Source organism: Coturnix japonica, chromosome 2 (genome assembly GCF_054131305.1).
Source record: "Coturnix japonica strain WE chromosome 2, WE-NBRP24, whole genome shotgun sequence".
NCBI classification, from domain to species: Eukaryota; Metazoa; Chordata; class Aves; order Galliformes; family Phasianidae; genus Coturnix; species Coturnix japonica.
The window spans coordinates 130,403,851-130,422,709 of NC_140664.1; the positions used below are offsets into that span (position 1 = coordinate 130,403,851).

Sequence of the window (18,859 nt, forward strand, 5' to 3'; positions counted from 1 at the left end):
GTCTGTCCTGCCTGGCAAGAACTCAGCCTCATATCTGCTGGGAGAGAGGTTGCGTTGCTTCAGCTGCTGCTGCTGATTTGCTGGCAAGGAAATGAGGTTTCCAAAGGTTTGCATAACAAGGCCACTGAAAACGTGTGTTTTGGAGATGGCAGTGCAGAAAAGCTTTTGTGCTTCTGCGTATCTGACCTTTCCAGGGCAAAAAGAAGCCAGAAACAAGTTTGGAACGTAAAATACCTGTATGACATAATGCAAGATTGTCATTTCAATCAAAACTGGAATGTCTGGCTGCTGATTCCTGTGATTGCACTGTTTATTGTACCAACATCTGGCTTTTGTCTGTGTGCACACAATACTAGAGCAAGTTTATCATTTGTTTTTGCTGTTTAATACTTTCACCTTGCAACTGATAACTTCTTTTTCCTCATCCTGTCGGTGTGATTAGATACTAACAGATTACTCTTTTTGCTGGGCATTTTTGCAAGTAGAAGAGCTTTATGTTTATATATATATATATATATAAACTGGACTTTATTAGTTCAACTATGAAGGCTGCTCCAAAAGTAATGCCTCCTGTTTTATTATGTTGGCCTGTGTTGCCAGTGGCAGATATTGGTGGTATGGCATCAAAGGATGAACCAAAGAGACTAGTAGTAGAGACTGCAGATAAGGATGGTGTTTGTAACTCCAGTATAAAAAGAGACACTGGGATGAGTGGGATGAGCTGGAGTATCATGAGGACAAGGACAGGCTGCTAGTCCTGTGTGTGGCTGCTCGGGGGCATTGGCCTGCAGTCAGCTGGCGCTTGGCTCACTGGCTCATCCCAGCTGCTTAGGGAGAACAAACCCTGTGGCTCCTGGCTCTTCTTGCCTTCCACCACACATGGATAAAGTACAAGTTAGCAGGATTGTGCCTCTGAACAAATTTTGCTTGGAACTATGTTGTTTTGTACCAGATGTGCTGCGAGGCGTGCACACAGAAGATGATGCCAGAACCAACTGAAAAATAGGAAAGCATTAATTGAATGTGGAACACCTAAACAGGATAGGACTGCCAGAAAGGCCAAGAAAAATTCTATTATTGATCATGTGATGGCTCTAATAGAGAATGCTATCAATAGAAAAATGCGTGATGGAAAGAGTTTGTTTTCAAAAAGATGAAGATAAATCACAAAGTAAACAATATTTTCTTCTTAGGGAAAAAACAGTGAGCTGTCCCAGCAGATAACACTGGTGCATGGGAAACAACAATGGAAAGAACAAGAGGAGTGGCGTTGGAATTTCAGAGTCCACTATCTAAGGGGTACGGTGTGACAGGGAGACCTGTCTGATGGTTGCTGGGTTTATTACATTGAAAAGGTGTTCTGGGAGTCAGACATGCATATCCTGTAGCTGAGCAACATGAACATGTAAAGATGTTTCTGGTGTTTTGTGAGCACAGGAGCCCAGACACCATTCTAAACCTAGAAAGACAAAGAGGGTCTCAGCTCAAATATTTGTATTTATTTCACGGAGCTCTGGGAGCTGTTCCTGCAGCACCAATTATCGATGGCACCATCCACTGTTTAGGTACTGTAATGGCTGTTGTGATGGGGAATAATTGCATAGAGTGCTGTGCTTTTTGGATAAGCACAGAGCTGTAGAGAGAGGTGCAGGTGGAAAGGGGAGAGAAGAGATGAGGGTGGTTTCCTCTTGCAGACTGCAGAGTGCTGAGTGCAGGACCGAACCCCTGGAGAAGGCTGTCATGCAACACACGTGTCTCTGGTTCTGACATCCCCTATGTGGTAGTCAAAATCAGGATGGACAGGAGATGGCAAAGCCATTTCAAGCTCAAAAAAAGGCTAAAGAAGCAGCTTTAAGAAAATGTTAGTGTTTTTCTTCCAGATGAGCATTTGTTAAGCTTTCTGTTTCCTGCTAAAAATAAAGAGTGTGAGTTTTGTTCTTCCCAGCTGGTAGAGCACCATCTGACCAGCTGTACACTTCACACTGCAGTGAGTAACATCAGAGTTCCATCAAAGTGAACTGAAGCTGAGCAGGGTGGGTCTGGAGCACTGGTCTGTGCAACTCTAAAGCACTGGGAAGCATCAGGATTTCTTCTGTACTGTTCTTGAAGAGTTCCTGGAGGTGGTTCACTGCTCTTAAAGCTGCTTGGGAAGTGCGAGGGGTGGGGCACATAGCACTACAGTTGTAAATACCAATGCACCAATGTCGAGCTACCTGAAAATTCGGTTTTATTTTCCAATTTGGATGAAAATTGGATCGCGGAAGAAACCTTCCATGTATAATAAGCTGCTTTTTGTTTGTTTGCCTATTTGTTTGTTTTCTAACCAAAATATGAAAGTCTAAAGCTGAGATTTGTAAGCTAGTAAGGACTAGGGAACATTTACCAGACAAATCTGTATATACAGATTTTTATGCCGTATCAGAAACCCTCAGATTGGAGTACTTTGGTTTGGTTGCAGAGAGTTGTGAGAGTGGTTGGAGATCTACATGTAGTTATCCCAAGCAGCTTTCCACAAGGAGTGAGTGCATATTGATCCTCTGTGCAATTAATGCATCTTTACCACAAGAACTATTTCCTAGCCTTTAGCAAGGTGCTTTTCCTTAGCTTTCAGGCTTCATGAATGAGGGCAACCCTTTAATTCAACTGTTTTTATATTCACCCAAGTGTCTTAAACATCTGATTTTAATAGCAGTGTGTTTGCAAGGATTGTCTCCACTACTGAGTAAGCCCAGTCACTTCTGTGATGAGAAGTAGCCGTTGTTGTTTGTCTGTTGCGTTGCATAAAGAAAAGGGAGAAAATGGAAGAAGATTCTGGGATAACATTGGGAAGTGGATTTGGAGAGTCCATGCACCCAGATTCATGGCTTCCTTCCTAGGAGATTTCCTCATGTATTGTATATTACATATATATATGAATGTTTCTTTATATTTGAAAAATGTGAGGGGTAAGAAGCCAAATGGTAGTGGTACAGATAACAAGGGGAAGGTGTGCACTGACTCGGTGCTTCTCCTGCCATAGCTCCTGTAGCATTGCTTGGTGGATAGGACTGAAGTGGGAGATTCCAGACAGGCCAAGAAAGTTGGAATGTGTATGGGAGTGTGATGCAGGAGTGCAGCTTAATCAGGTTAAATTAGATTCCTCTGATTTTAATCTGTTTTATAGATACTTCAGGCTGTGGGGACACTGTGCACGATTTCCTATTTCCTTCTTTCAACTCTGGCATGTGATTTCCTTTCTAACGAAACAGAAGACTTCTTATGATACCTAATTCTAATTCCTTATCATTCTTTTGTCTCTAAGTGACAGAAGACTTGGAGCACAAGTATTTTAGTGGTTAGTGTGAAGATGTCTATTAAATTTTACAAGCTGCACTTGGTAGTAGGAAAAATAAGTTACTGTTAGTGTAAACATAACTGTTAATAATGCATTGGCTATCATATGTGTACACCTAGGCAGACAATAAATTGAACACTGCTGTGCAAAACCCAGCATAAATCTAACACATACGTACAGAAAAGTGGGTTAGAAACTTGAGAGAAGCGCTATAAATGTGAACACCTCGGTGTCACCCTTCTGTAAGGAGGTATTGTCACGTAGGGTGAAGTAGCATCTTGCTCCCTTTAACCCAAGAGTCTCGCTTCTTGACCAGTCCGAAGACAAACGTGGAGCTGCCAAGATGAGAAAATAACAATGTGTTACTTTTGTGTCGTTGCTCTAAGGAAAAGCTTTTTATGGCAGCGTGCGGAGAGGGTGATAAGTTCTGCGCCACCATTTTCATCATTGGATTTTTCAGTCCAGAAAGCTGTGGAAAATTTGGATTGTCGCTACCTAAAAAATGCAGACTTCTGCTTTTCAGTGTCATCCGTAAAGCAGTCGGGTGGAGTGAACAAAGAAGATCAAAGGGAAGTGGAAGAGTTTATTTCAGTCTTCCATAAAAATAGGGGTTTTAAAATTTTATTGAACAGTGACCTGAATCAAGCCTAACTAACCTGGGTCCTGGTCTTGAAAATAATTTCATGCTTGCTTAAGCTCAATCATGTTTGTTATCAACTAATTGCCTTTGTTTACAAACTGTGTGGTTAATGCGGAATGTTTGCAAAATGAGCACAGTAAACAACCGGATAAAAGGACACAGATATGCTAACGTGAAAAATTAGACATATGCAAAGCATACGCATTTCTTTGCCTTTTAGCACTTGAAGAGATGTTAATTCCGTGTCTTTTCAATCGCTGTTGAATTTGATCAACTCTCCTCCAAAGCTGAAAGTGTGAGTTAAGAGAAAAAAAGCCCCGCGAGTTGAAGTTGGTTTGGCACCTGTGTTACAGTTGCTGTGCTTATCACTGCCTGTTTGCATATAGATCACACGGAGGTCATTACGATGGTTAAAGCACCACGCACAGAATGAACGAGGAGCAGTGAGGCAATTATCCGCTATCAAGAATTCATTAAAACGTCCACTGAAGAAACCAAAGCACTGGGATTTAAAACCAATGCCAGAATGGAATCTTCAGCTGTGGCTTCTAAAATGTCTTACATAAATAAACTTTTAAAGTCACAAAGCTGAAGTAAACCAGGTTGAAAAGAGGACCGAAGACTGCAGGGCTCTGTCATGCACTTTCTCTTGCTAATGGAGAACAGATTCTTTGGGAACGGGTGGCACAGACATACAGTATGCTATATTTAAATACTGTAAAACAAAACAATAACTGAAGAACAGAGGCACTGTACATTTTGCCTTTGACTAATTGACCTATGTGGAAGTCATGCGTGCTCAGCTGCAGATGCAGTGCGTAATGGATGTCAAGGTCACCATTCCAATGGCGCTGCTGGCACTGAGACGCGACTTTGACAAACGCCTTTATTTGTATGCTCACTAAATTCTTTTACTGCAAGTTAATTTGTTTCCTATTGGTTTGCTGCATGGACAAGAGCTGTGCTGAAAAGAGCTTTCATCTGTGCCTCGGTTGGAAACTCAGCTGCAGGGCCCTGTGCCGGGGTCACGGAGCAGCGTATGCTGGCATGTCGTGGTAGCTCCTGAGCAGCCAGCTGGGGGATGGTGGGAAGTGAATCTTCTCCCTTGCACTGCACTCTCTTGCAGTGTTTTACTCTAGAACTGAGTGAACACAAATTTAAACTCTCCCAAATTTGCAGCTCTTGAGGGACTTAAATGGCCACATCATTCTCCTTCATCTCATTTTCCATTACGTGTTTCTGACAGTTTGGGATTTTTCTCGAGGAGGTTTCGGATATGAGGATGTTCTGCTTTTTTCCTTCCCTTCTCCTTGCCAGGGCTCTGAGCTGTAAAGCAGAGCACTGCGTTGTTCCTCTATTTCCAATGTGTGCCTCCCCTGCAGCTTCCTCATGCTACAGCACAGAGACGGACAGTGGATGAGTCCCATGAGTGACACCAGATGGTTGCTGTGGGGTTGTGGTGATCCTGTGGGTCTTCCCTAGGCCCCCAGCAGTGGCAGCTGACCTGTAGACTTGACAGGCTGACTGGGCTTCTCTTTGGGAAAAGCTGTGCTGACAACGGGCAGGTGGCAGCTCTGCCTTGTGACATGGGGAGAAAAACGCTATGCTTGTTGGCGGGGAACGGTCAGTTTGTAGTTTCCAAGCATTTCTTTGGCCTGTGCTTTGAGGTGGCCCCCATGCTTTGGCATCCCTGATTCCCAGCTTACCTGCGCTCTGCCAAATGTTGGGCCTGGAGAAAGGGCCATCCTTCCTCTTCATGGAGAGCAGCAAACTGCACCTCGCCTCGCCTCTGCTAAAAGGATCCATTGTGCTGTGAGCTGGCACGGCACCCAGTTAAAATAAGCTTTCATTTCTCATAGGTCTCTATTGTTACCCATGGTGAAAGCTGCTGTGGGAAATTTCCATGACATGGCCGTGAATTCCCAGCCTGGCTTTTCTGGCACAGGCTGCGCTGCAGAGGGGCTGCTGGCCTGCAGGCACCAGCCTGCTTCACAGAGCACTTGAAGTGGGCATGGCAGGGTTGGAACATTCATTTAAGCAATTTTAGTGCTCTAAATGTTTGTGGAAATGTAGGAGAAAAGGACTTTGGTACACTGTGCAAATTGCAGTATCACAGCATGGCTCAGGCTGGAAGGAACCTCTGGGGATCCATAGACCCAACCCCCTGCTCAGGCAGGTTTCTCTGGAGCACAGAAATTTCCTTTTTGCTTTCATTGTATAGAGGTTGATTTCCCACAAACATTCCTGGGCTCAGTTTTGCTCCGTGGTCACCTCAGTCTGCAGGAGGTGCTGACATGTGTGTGGGTTTTCATGGAGTAAAATTGCATCATGTATTCCCATAATGAAATTTTATTGCTGTGAACCACTTACAAGAAGGTTTTGAGACTATCTGATATATTATTGCACTCTTTTTCTATATTATGCAGGAGGATATTTTTATTGCCCCAGAATAAATGCATGCTCTCCATTTCAGATGCTCTAGACAAATTGTTAATGGTTTATAAATTTCTTTTGCCAGCTCAAAACATTCAGTGCCACTGACCATAATGTTCTTTGCTGTTGCTGTCTGCCATATATACTTTTCTAAATCTGAAATCCAGCACAGATTGGAAAATCACTCCTTTTCTCAATGAGAGAACCCAGATGTGCTTTTAGCTCTGGATTTTCATCCCAATCCAACCCTACCTACCCTACATGCAGGAAGGGGACAAAGGTGTTAAAGTGCTGTAACGCCAATGTAAGCACTTTTCTTTCAGTGCTACCTGCTTTAATTCTGGCATTTCCAGAAATGGCTCTAGAAGGCGCCTTTGCTTTCTCATCATTCTCAATCCAGATTATACTTTACAATGCCATCAGATTGCATACAACTATTTCCCATTCTTGAATCATTCTGCCCCTAAAAAGTCATGTAATATCAATGCGGGCATTGACGCAGGCAGCCAGACACAAACTCTTCACTTGTGTTTAATTTGCAGGAATAGCGTCAGTTTGTGTGTGGAAATGAACTCGTGTTTCTTATGCCAGAAAATTAGAAAACCACGTCAGTGGGTTGTACAGAACAACAAGGGGAGGATCTCCTCTCCTTGACAGAGCTTTATTCAGCATCATTGGAGCATTTCCTTCTGTTCACATTGCAGGGATCCATTCACATACTTCCAAATTGCACCTTCCTCCATGCTGGCTGCTCCAAAACCAATCCACATCCTCAGCAGGTTGCTAGATTTCTTAGTTTAAGCAGAAACTGCAAAGCAGAGAAGGTCTTTCCCAGCTTTTTGGTTTTGGAAACAGCAAGGTGATGCTCGCATGGCATGCTTCATCTGATGGGCACTACCTAAACCATGTGTGAGAAGTTCACAAACAGCTTTCCCTTAGCAGAGATGGAAAGGTGGAATCCCAGACCACAGAATTTACCCATGTCTTTCCTCCCCTTTCTCTCCCAGTCTTCTGCCCAGTCCTTGTAGTGTTTCTCCTCCCTGTGAGCCCCCCCATCCCGCAGGCAGGCTGTGAGAGGTGCAGCACTGGAGGCTCTGCAGACTTCCTCTGTAGACTTCAAAGGGCCTTTGAGAAGCCTGTTGAAATTTAAGCACTTTGACGATTTTCCAGCAGTGTGTTTTAGGAAAGCCTTGGAATGTTCTGTAATTGATGCAGCTGATCTTTTTTTTTTCTTTTTCTTTTATCCTAAATGGGATGGAAGAAATGCCTCGCTGGAGTTGTAGAATTTTACTAGCCCTGTAAATAGGGAGCAGAATGAAAAGCTGACGATGATGAAGCTTCCATTATTGTCCTATCTGTGCACTGTGTAGATCTTGTAGAAGAGTTCAAATCACTCCTGACTTGAAACTGTGTCCCCACATGTTGGCCACGCATGAAGATTGCAGCTGTCTCTGCTTTAATCTGAGAAAGTTTTCACATCAAACTTTGATTATAGGTACTCAAATGCCTCCAATCGATCCAATTATAGATGAGCTGCACATTGTGCATCCTTTGTGGGGGTTACCTGTCATAACCACCACACTGATTTGGCTGAAGCCATCATTTGCTTCACCAACTGATAGAGTCAGATGGGAAATGTTCCTTAATTGAAACCTCATTTCTCAGGATTAATGGTACGGTGCAAAATATCTCACTGTTACCGTGGTGCGCGTCTCACCTTCCAAAGTCTTTGTTTCATGAATTGAATGAACTTCCTTCTGTTGACAATTGAATAGGAAAATATTTTTGTCTGGAATATCTATTTTTAAGTTGGAAACTCAAATTATGTAGGGCATATGCAGCTTATTGCTCAGAATTCTTGTCTGTGTTTTTAAGAATGCACTAAATTATTTAGTCACGAGGTGAGATGAAACAGGATGTCAGGGAGAAAAAAAATCTCATTACCTGCAGTGTCAACCAGGGAAGCTTTGAATTGCTCGTCTTTTATGTTGCTGTCCTGCAGCTTCACGAATACGTTCATATATAGAATGAGCATAACTGCTAGTTTAGATTGCAAGTACAATCGGTGATTATTATGAACTTTAATGTATGTTCTCCTACATGTGCCAAAATGCCCATGCTGGGGCTTCACATGTGTGCACACAAGTCGTAAATGCAGCAGGAATTCCTGCACCCAGTATGTATGATTTGTTGTCTCACCTAATGAAACAGTTTTGCCCGCCGTGCCATAAGTGACTGTACTTCATTGATATTTCCCATCCCTCCACTTCTTGGAGAACAAAAAGTTTGAAGTATAGTTATCTCCTTGGGAAGGAGAGAAATGATTCCCTAATATTGAAGCCCTGGAAAAAACAGACTGTTGTTTGTTCCTACTTTGTCCTAACCTGCATCCTGGCTGCTTGGCGTTGGTGTTTATGCAGCCACGTGGCTCATTTCTTTTCACTGTGGACCCACCAGACCCTGCTTAGGAGAGAGGTATGGAGGAGGCTGCAGGTGTCAGCCTTTTCATGTACCCACGTAGTACCCAGGGTTCACATAGTGGAGGTTCAGTTGGTGTTGCTGGGTGCTGCAGGCTTCTTGCTGAGGCTTCCTGGTCAATGACTTCTGATCTTTATCCATGCTAAGTAGAAGATTAGCTGGTGCAAACAGCATGAGCTGAAAAGAGATTTAGCACAGGAGAGGAGCCAGGAAATGGGAGAACTCCACCACAACAACTATCTTGTATCGCTCAAACCGCTCATCTGCTCAGTAACCTGCTTCAGATCTGTCATCTGTCAGTTATAGATGGTAAGGGAAAAAATAAAGCACAGGACAGGTATAATGAGTATCTTCCTGTCAGATAGCCTGCTTCTCACAATAGGAGACATAAGTCATTTTAGGTCTGGTCCAACATGTGTCTGGACCTCCTTTTTCTGTAAATATGACTGTTCCTTTTTGTAATTCGTCTTACTTTTGTCCTTTACATCATGCTGGAGCAAGCAGTTCCATGCAGGATTTATGTGCTATGTAGAAAAGCACTTGCTTTTATAATTATTTCTTGTAAATCTGCTGCTTGATAGCTTCCTCAGGGTACCCATTTTTCCCTGTTTTGTTAGATGGAAAGCCATTGTATTACCATCTATTTGCTATTCATTTTATTGAAGTCTGTCACATCTCTTAGAGCCTTCAGTTTATCAACTTTTATGGAACTTGTCACCTTAGATTTGCAGTTTACAGAAAGGTTTCTCCAGGTCTGCTCTCCCTCACTTCTGTTACAGTTAGTGGGCATGGTGCTGGGGTGGGTTGGTGGCTGGAATAGGTGATCTTAGTGGTCTTTTCCAAGTGTAGGGATTCTGTGATTGTATTTCCTGACATATCCTCTCTGAGGCAAGGTGACTAGCACTAAGTACACTGATGGATGGAGCACACCTGTGGTTTATGTGATGTTGGACATGTGAAGTTCCCCATTCCCTTCTAGTGATTCCTAAGATCTTTTTGCTTTAGGTTTCTGGTTATTTTTAATTACATTTCACAGGCTTAATCCCAATGGTCCTCACAGTTTTTTCTTCCCAAATGGCAGTAGGTAGTTTGTTCTATAAAAGGAATAAGTACTGATGGTGTTTCATGTTGTTCCAATGCTCTTTCTCCAGACTGTGGTGTTTACTAGAGCTCAGTGTTTAATGCTGTTCTCTGTGGAGGAGAGGTTTGAATGCAGCCTCTCAGGACAAGTGCATCCTTTCTTCATAGAAGACATGAATTGCTGCTAGTGATGGTGTCACTTTTCACCCTGTAGCTTTTCCCCTGGAATGGGATGGGTCAGCTGTTAATGACCTGAAACCAGTTTTGCTGGGACCGTGGAAGGGGTCGGGTACTGATAAGAAATACATGTAGGTCAGAAAGAAAGCTCAGTGAGGCCCAAGCAATTGTCAGCCTCTACAGTGCAAGAAGATAGAAAATTTAAGTCCAGTCACGTTCAATATACATTTTCTAGACTTCATTTTTTGCTAATATGGAGCAAGCCTGGTGACTGGTGAAGGCAAGAAAGATGTAACGTAGAATCCATTCAGTCATCAGAAAAGAAGGAAAACATTGTGTTCCTGGGGGTCTTCTACTTTTGAGGTTAGTGTAGCAGGATGAGTGACAACTGGAGGTCTGCACTCAGTTCTCATCTTCTGTGGGGCCGTCCATACAATTTTTGGCAAGTTACACTTACTTTAATTCCTCATATATTAAAAGAAGTGTAAAAAGAGCACGAGGTGTTTTGATGCTGTTGATGATCATTTACCATTTGAAACTGAAATTTCCTTGGTTTAAAGAATGACTTTAATATGTTTTTAATTCATCTTTATTCCAAATTGTTCTGTTTTTTCTCTGGAGTAGCTGAAGGAACATTTATGTAGAACAGCGATTTGCCTTCAGTTTGCTTATTCTCGGGTGCCAAAGGGGTAGGAGTTCAGGGATAAATCATCTTCCATGTTTTTCTTCCTATGAGATAGAATCATGGTGAGTAACATGCACCTGTGGCCAAGAAGTTTTTTATGTGGTTTCTGAAGTGTGCAGAAATGTCTTTCTGCTATCCAGAGTTCCATGTAGTTAATGCACTATGTCTCTTCTACATCCATCTCGAGTGCTGAGTGTGACCCGGACAGAAGATTCCTGTTTGTGAAATCGGGATCATGAATCAGAGAACCTCTTGAATTTTCATGACCGAATGTGAGGTTTGCTAAGTTCACAGACCTGCAGTCTGTGCCCTGAATTGTTTCAGTGCCATTTGGTCTGCAGGGTTACAGCTGTGGATGCCTTTCCACCTTGCCCTAGAACACAGAGCCATTTCGCTCCATTTTTAAGCTTACTATAGCTCTGTATTTCTGCCCTGCTTGATGTCTGGCAGCGATAACAGGGACTTTCCAGTATTATTTTCTTAATTTCCACTTTTTATTATTTAGTATCTATACACAGTAATGCATGCTTTGATTATTTCCCTTATATTACTTTTTTCTATTTCACATTTCTCCTCCTTGACTTCATAGATACTTTAAAAATGAATCCAGTCACCTCATTGATTAGATGACCCAAAGACAAATCAGCTGATCTGCATTTTCTTTCTCCCTGTTATTTTTTCATACATATGTATACAAAATGTAGGTTGTGGAATCAGCCATTATGCAGCACCTGACTTTCCAAGATGGTGTGGTTTTTAAATGGGCCGTTTGACATATGGCCTACAGAGGTTACACAGCCTGATTTGTAAAACACAGGGCAAATGCTTTTCCATAGTGAAGGTACAGATGTATTGTTTGTCATTCTGCATTATTTATATTACAGTGGTATTAAGAGATGCAGAGAATGGTGATTTTCCAGGTTGTGTGTGCCCTTCTGTGGCTGTGAAACTACAGACAGCTCAGCACTAGAGCACTGTCAGTCCTTGGTCTGAAGAAGCTGGAGTCTCAGTGTTGTGAACTGGAATAATTTAATGAAAAGACATTCAGATGTTTGCTCCAGGAAGCTGTTAGCTTTACAGAGGCTGCTTTAGCAGGTGGGAGCCTAATGAAAACATTGTAGTTGATACGTTTTGTTTTTCCTATTTAGACTTGTATCCTTGCTGTTTGTGCTCCTTCCCTTTGTACATTATCACCAGCAGTGGCCCATTGGTAGGTAAGGGTACCTGCAGAGCTGCAGATGCAGCAGGTGGCTGTGCCATTGTGATTGGAAGTACCATAACAGACTTGGATTGACAGTAAAATAGCACTTAGTCCTATTGCACTACTGACAATGGAATGTGCTGTTGCTGAGAGCAGTACTGTTGGTAGTGATGACAGTTACAGCAAGGAAAATATACCCCTGCATTTGGCTGAGTGTTTCACTACATCAGCCAGACTCACTTGGACATGCCTTGAATTTACAAACAGTCTGGACCCTGGCTGCAGCATTCTTGTATAGGAGTAACCATCTCTAAAGAAAACAGCAGGTATTTTGCCTGTGGGGGTTTGGCTACGTTGCTTTTTTCTTTTAAATGGATTTTTTTTTTTCCTGAGATTGTTTCATCCAGCTTCTTAAATAAGCAATAAATTGGTGGCCACTGGGGATAAGACATGCTGTTGTTCTGCGTTGCTCCTGCATTGCTTTCTGTTTGATTCTGTATTATATGCAGCGGCTCATATATTGCAGTCCAGGGCAAGGTGAAAAAATAAAACTTAGCAGGTTTTAAATCACAGAATACTGAAATGTTTAGAAATCCTCATGCATTCAGCACTACATTAATACTTCTTGGAGAGAAATGGGAGGGAAAGGGTTGATTGGCACGTGGTGCCGTGTTGTCGCTGCTGGTGATAGATTTGGAACAGAACCCTAACATGAAACAAGGGAAAAACAGATTCTTTCTTTTATTAGCTAAAGTCAACTTGTTCTTATTCTTGTGTATGAAGTCCTCAAAAACATGTTCTATATGGAACCTATGGATCAGAATGAATAGTTTAATTTATTTTTTCTATTAAACATCTGGGCTTCAGTCACCTGAGTCCTACCCTTACTATGGAATTAGATGTATCAGCTTTTCTCAGTTAGATGTTACTAATCTGTGCTTTATGGAGCTTTTAAAATGTTGAGAAAATGCACTCTGGGCTGATAATGTGTTTGTAGGGTTATTTAGGAGGAAGCAGGTGAGTGAAAAGAGGTGGTGTGTGTTGGCACCTGGGTGCAGCGAGAGGCACCATGCAGGTCTGGGACCGTTGCTGTGGGCATGGCCAAACCAATGCCTTCACCTCTGGAGAATGACCTGAGAATGGCAAATGGCATGGAAAGAATCTTGAGCTTGTTGAAAGTCTTGAATTAATTAACTTGTGAGGAGCCAAATTGACAAAGGTGCATCAAATAACTAACACTGCAGAGAAGGTATGTCATGAACTCTTCAGAGCAGAGGGTAGGGGAGTATTTAATTAACTTAAAAGTTGCCAAATCCTTGCAGTGTGTAATTACATTGTGGCATTAATTCTTCATGGCAAGTTGTTGAGGCCAAGACTTCAACCAAGACTTTGGCAAGGTTCAAAAGGGGATTCCAGTTTAATTTGGGCAGCAAAAGGTAGTTTGAGCTGTAGCAACTACTGCTGAAATGTTCTTATAATGGGCCCTGGGATTGAGGTGAGTCTGCAGCAACTTTTGATCAAATGACACTATGAGGAGAAGGAGGGCAGATTATTTACATTTCCCACTTGAAACTCTTTACCTTCTTCTGCCCTCTAAGTAACAACCACTCAGAGTGCTGAAAGAAGTGAAAGAACGTTGGACAGGATCCAGTGTGACAGTTCCTGTGTTTCTTTACATTCTTTTCCAGTTCTGCAAACAGTCATAAAAATTAATGACTGCCTCTTCAGCTGTCCAAAGCGCGGCATCATTGTGGAAAGGGTAAAAGCTGTTATTTCTGTTCTGGGATACGCTAAGATGCTGCATCTTTCAATTTGATTTGTAAAGGTATTCCAATGCCTCTTACTAGTGGAATGATGTAAATAGAATGGGAATCACCTTTTAGCTACTGAATGAAAGCGTCTGATTGTTTTTGTGCCATCCGTGTTTGAGTTATAAAAGTGAAGATTTTAGTGAAAGCTGAGAAGTTCAGACAGGGAGAGACAAGTTCTGTGGTACTGTCATGATCAAAAACCATAAATTCACCGTCTTGCAAGCAAAGTGTCCAGTAGTGCTGGCATCAAATGAAAACTGTGAGGCATTTGTAACAGGGCTAGATGATGAAATACTCCAGCCTGTGTGCTGTATGGGATCAATTATGACCTCGGCCATGGAAGACTGTAGATGGACAGCAGCTGATTAGTGATCATACTCAGATGAGCAATATCTGAGATTGCAAATGATTAATGAGGATAAATTAAAATATATGATATGCCCTTTGAGCACTGAACAGCAGTGGATGCTGAAAGACCTTTGCAGTGCCGTTGTAGAGTCATCAGCCCTGAGTGAAGCTGGCCAGAGCTCAAGCAGCACATGGCCCCCGGTGCAGGTCCACCCTTGGCCTGCAGCTGAGCTTTGCCAAAGGGTTGTTGTCTTGGGCATATTACACAAGGCTGTAAATCCTACCTTAATTCTGGCATTCTTGATTTTGTAAGAGTGGCTGCCCTCCCATGCTCTGCTGGTGCACTCCTCAGCTGGGGTTTAACAACAAAGTGTGGAATGACATCTCTTGTTACTTGTCTACAGGATAAGTGATCTTTGTTGGCACTTCTAAAGCACTGCACCTATAAAAATAAATGGGCTGATTGCTTCTGTGAAGGACGTTATTGGTGCTGCTTTGATCACCGGGCTGGCATGTTTGCTGATCAGCCTGCTGATTCATACAGTTCAGTAGGCTGCAAATACATGCAAACCAGTGAATTAAGAAACGCTTGTGATAATAATTAGCAAGCTGCCGGTTCATATGCATGTTTTGATGTATTGACCTAAACATGTGTTCACATTGCTGATTTCTGCGTCTTGATCAAGAGTGATTGCAAGTTGGAAATTGGTGAAACATCATAAATCTCTAAAAAGAAGAATGAGAGTGTAGTGATCTGATTTCTGTACTGTACAGAAGTGAGTGCAACAAACCCAGCAGAAACTTGCAGATTTCCAAGTGCCATGTTTCACAGTCACTAGAGGGTAATGCCTCCTATGAGAACAGCTGCTGTGTGCTAACATCAGTACGAGCTGTCACATCATGTCTGTAATAGTGCTGCAGACCTTTAGGAGCCTTTGGAGGTGCTACAGCAGACAAAAATGGAATTGTCAAATATTGTGAACGCTGCAGAGAACGGGCACATTGATTGTGCCTTGAGGTAATTGAAGGTGTGCAACTGTTCTTCCTTTTGAGTTGTTTCTCAGGCTTAAGAGATTAGAATCTGAGTCAGCCTTTTGGTAAGACAGTCCTTGGTCAAAGGATTTTCAGTACTACACGAACGCTTTGCCCACATAGCAGGAGAGCATTGAGCTGCTTTAATGCTCTTCTATTCTTTAAGTCACACACTTGGAATAGAGTTGAGTGAGCAGATGACGTGTGCTTAATTCACTTTGCTGCTTGTGCTCCTTCTGGAACAAAGTGGGATAATGGCAGGAATATATGTTAGGTTATTTCTTTTGGAAGTGAAAAAATTCATTACGTGTATTCAGTTCATGAAGAAATTACATAAGCAGCAGTTTTCAAATGTATTTTTTTACATAGAACACACAAAGGGATCTACGTACCCTATTAACATGTATTGCAGGTGCCTCTGAATAGCTCTTCATTTTATCATATCTGGCTGCTGTATCAAACTGTCAACAAAATCTGTGCTAAAGTAACAGCCTAAATTGCAAGTTGTAAAATAAGGATTCTTTTTTTATTAGTATTTCTTTAGACCAGAGGCAAATATTTAATTTACATTATCAGGACAGGTATTTTTTAATACTTATCGACGGAGATTAGATCTATTCTAGTGATTTTTTTCTATGTACATTGCCCTCAGTTTTGAGGCCAGAATGTGGGTCAAAACCTGAACTCTTATTTCTTTGAGTTGCAAATTAATTGCAGTGAATATTTATGTCTCTCAGAGCAGTAAGAAAAGAAGTAGTTCCAGGAGGTGTATGATTGTGGAAGCCTGTAACTGTTTAGAAATGGTTTGGAGAATACTGGTTAGTAACAGGATATAAGGCTGTTTTTAAACTTTTCAAGTCATGAAGAACTCGTGATTACAAAAAAGAAAAAACTCTTCTGCTCCCTGATTACTCGATGTAATAGTTGAACAAGTAAAGTGAATTCATGGTTGGGATTTGCAGTTTCAGAAGATCATTGGCTGATGTGTAGAAGTGCCTTGAGTTTCCATAAACTAGAGGAGCAAAAGCTGTTTGCTTTCAGATCAGTGGAAAAGACAGTCAAGTAATTCTTGCAGACTTGTCTGAATGACTTAAAAAACCATGAGAGGTTTCTAATTAATAAATGAAAAAGGTTAGACTCAGCTTAATAGAGTGAGGGATGCAGTGGAACAAAATGAAGAATATCTAAGAATTGTTGGGTACTTTAAAGGAACAAATAATAGGTTAGTTTTTACATATTTAAAAGATCAAAGGGAAAAAGGAAATAACCTTTATAGTAGGGATTGAAATGAGGTTTAAGATAACCTAAGCAAACTGGAAACCAGTTGAACAGTGTAGAAGATGCTGAGCACAGTGCAGAAGTGAGGTGTTTGTTTTGTTGAGATAGCCAGTATTTTGGCAGATGGTGTTGGTCTCACAAAATAACTGCTGGAGAAAATGCCTTCCTTGGATACCCTAGATGTTGGAGTATGTAAAACTCAACTTTCTTTCTCCTCCAGAGACAATTTGAACCAACATCTCAAGTAAATCCAGAGATAACCATGTCTCAGAGGATGTTCTCAGAAGAGGACTCTTAAATCTCAAATGAGAGCAGTTTTGTTTTGCCCAGAATAGTTAAAGATCTGCTGAGACTGAAAGAGAGGATGTGAGCAAGTACTTAATGTTGTTCTTCGAGTGCACATCAGTCAGAGCAAGGCTCTCTTCTTTGATCTCTGCTGTTCTTGCATAGCCTGCTGTTAGATGGCGTGTCTGAGGAGGTCTTTCCCCTCTGTATGCTTTTAGAACGAATATATTTCTATACTTCAGGGATGGTTTTTGTTTCATTTTTTTTTTTTTTAAAAAGAAATACGAGTTGTTCTACTTTACTTGAAAAAAACCTTGGATTACTGCTGACTGGCAATTCAACAAGACTAGTGATTGAAATTGAGGTGAATTGGGAGTGGATCAGGAGAGTTGCTCATTGGAACTTGTATATTTACATAGGTTTTCTAGAACATCACATAACATAGTTCACACTATTAAACTTGGGTTGGAGCATTTCATCAGAAGAATATGAATATTGCCATGGAAAGTAGGTCTTTTGCCTCATAAATGCTCACTTCTTTTTTTTGCCCAGGAGAGATTCTATGTTTACAGAAACTGTGGGAAGAGATTTTGGCATTTTGATGCCAGTGCAACTACTGTAAATACCTATTTATTTATTTTTTAGATCAGCATGGTGTCTTTAATCCACAGCAGGTGAAATAAAATTATTCATTACACTTGTATTATTGACTAACATAACTAATCTCAAATACAAGAGTTATATGATGAACCCAAACAAACAAGGAGGAAGTTGCAATATACCAGATAAAAGATGTTTATATTTCTTTTATCTAGGGTATGAAAATACGAGTTCCAGGCTTCTATTCTGAATTGAAATTAGTGAAGAACTCTGCGGCCGTGCTTTGTTGCATCAAAATCCTGGAAGCAGATTTGTGGCTGGCAGGTTTAGAAGTCTGTTGCTTTTTAAAAGATCTGCATTCTCTTCCAAAGTCAGACCCATTTGGAATTTTGATTGAGCTCAGTAATGATCAAAGTAGCGAAAAATAGTGGTTAAAAATACAGGATTGGGAGCATAGGCTGCTTCCTATGGATGTAGCAAAATAAGAAATGTACTTAGCTCTTGCAGGTTTTCCCTTTTGGAAAGCCTGGCTGCATTGTTCTGAACAGAAGAGGAGCTGTGCTTGCAGTTTGGTTCAGATCATGTATTTTCTGCTTTGTTTCTTATAACTATCACGTGTTCTCCTCAAGGATCCTCTTTTTTTTCCAAGACATTTGCAGGGCTGAGAAAGCATCAGGACATAAGCTGGTGGAGTACCTGGCACAATGGAACTGCCTGCTTCCATCTGAACTCTATGTTCTAAATAATGATAAATGGAATTATGGCTGTAATTGTCCTTCTTTAGGGAGCGTTTCTTACTTGAAATATAAAGCCTGTCTATTAAATAACGTTTGTCAGAAGTGTTTCCTTAGGCATATTTTTCAGAATTGTATTTTATTTTTATCTTCAGCAAGATCTGACTCTGCAAGGTTTGTGTTAGAGACGGGGAGAATAACTAGAACAAGCAAATGCCTCATAGGCAACAGGAAAGCGAGTGGGGAGATGAAAGATGAGCTTCCAGCAGCTGCAAAAAGGATATACACTTCAAGGGTGCCCTATAAGCCTTATAAAGCAATAAAGGAAGGAAAACAACATTATGAAGGGTCCCAACAGCCATAAAATTCCAAAAATGGCAAGGATTGCTTTCATTATGTAAAGTGTTCGTTAAAGCTTTAAATAATGAAATAAACTCTGACACTGAGAATGGAAACCTTCCCCGTGAAACCGGCCTCTGTTTACGTTACAATAATGCAGGCCATAAAAGTCGTGCGGCACAAACGCCGCGGTTCCCAGGCAGCTCAGCAGGGCTGGGCGCACAGCGCTGGGACCCGCCAGGCCTGGGGCACTGCTGTGCTGGAGGCTTTGGGACCAGAATGTAAGTGGGAAGGTGGGGAAGGGATGCTTGGGGATTCAGGGTAGAGATACTAGAAGTGCATGCGGTGTAGAATGATGTGCTGCTGGCTTCCTTCGTCACTAATGCAGAGTTCAAATTCCAGCT

General features: G+C 41.7%; 1 protein-coding gene and 1 long non-coding RNA gene across 7 annotated transcripts in view; one reads left to right on the forward strand and one right to left on the reverse strand.

Moving 5' to 3' along the window:
- The window catches only part of DIP2C (DIP2 acetate--CoA ligase C (putative)), a 255,689-nt gene that overhangs the window by 107,249 nt on the left and 129,581 nt on the right, over positions 1 to 18,859 (forward strand). The window lies entirely within an intron of this gene.
- On the reverse strand, positions 3,441 to 5,796 carry LOC107308902 (uncharacterized). Its single transcript, XR_001552986.3, has 2 exons — positions 5,681 to 5,796; positions 3,441 to 3,669 (listed from the first exon to the last, which is right to left on the reverse strand). It is a non-coding gene; the product is annotated as an uncharacterized LOC107308902 (long non-coding RNA).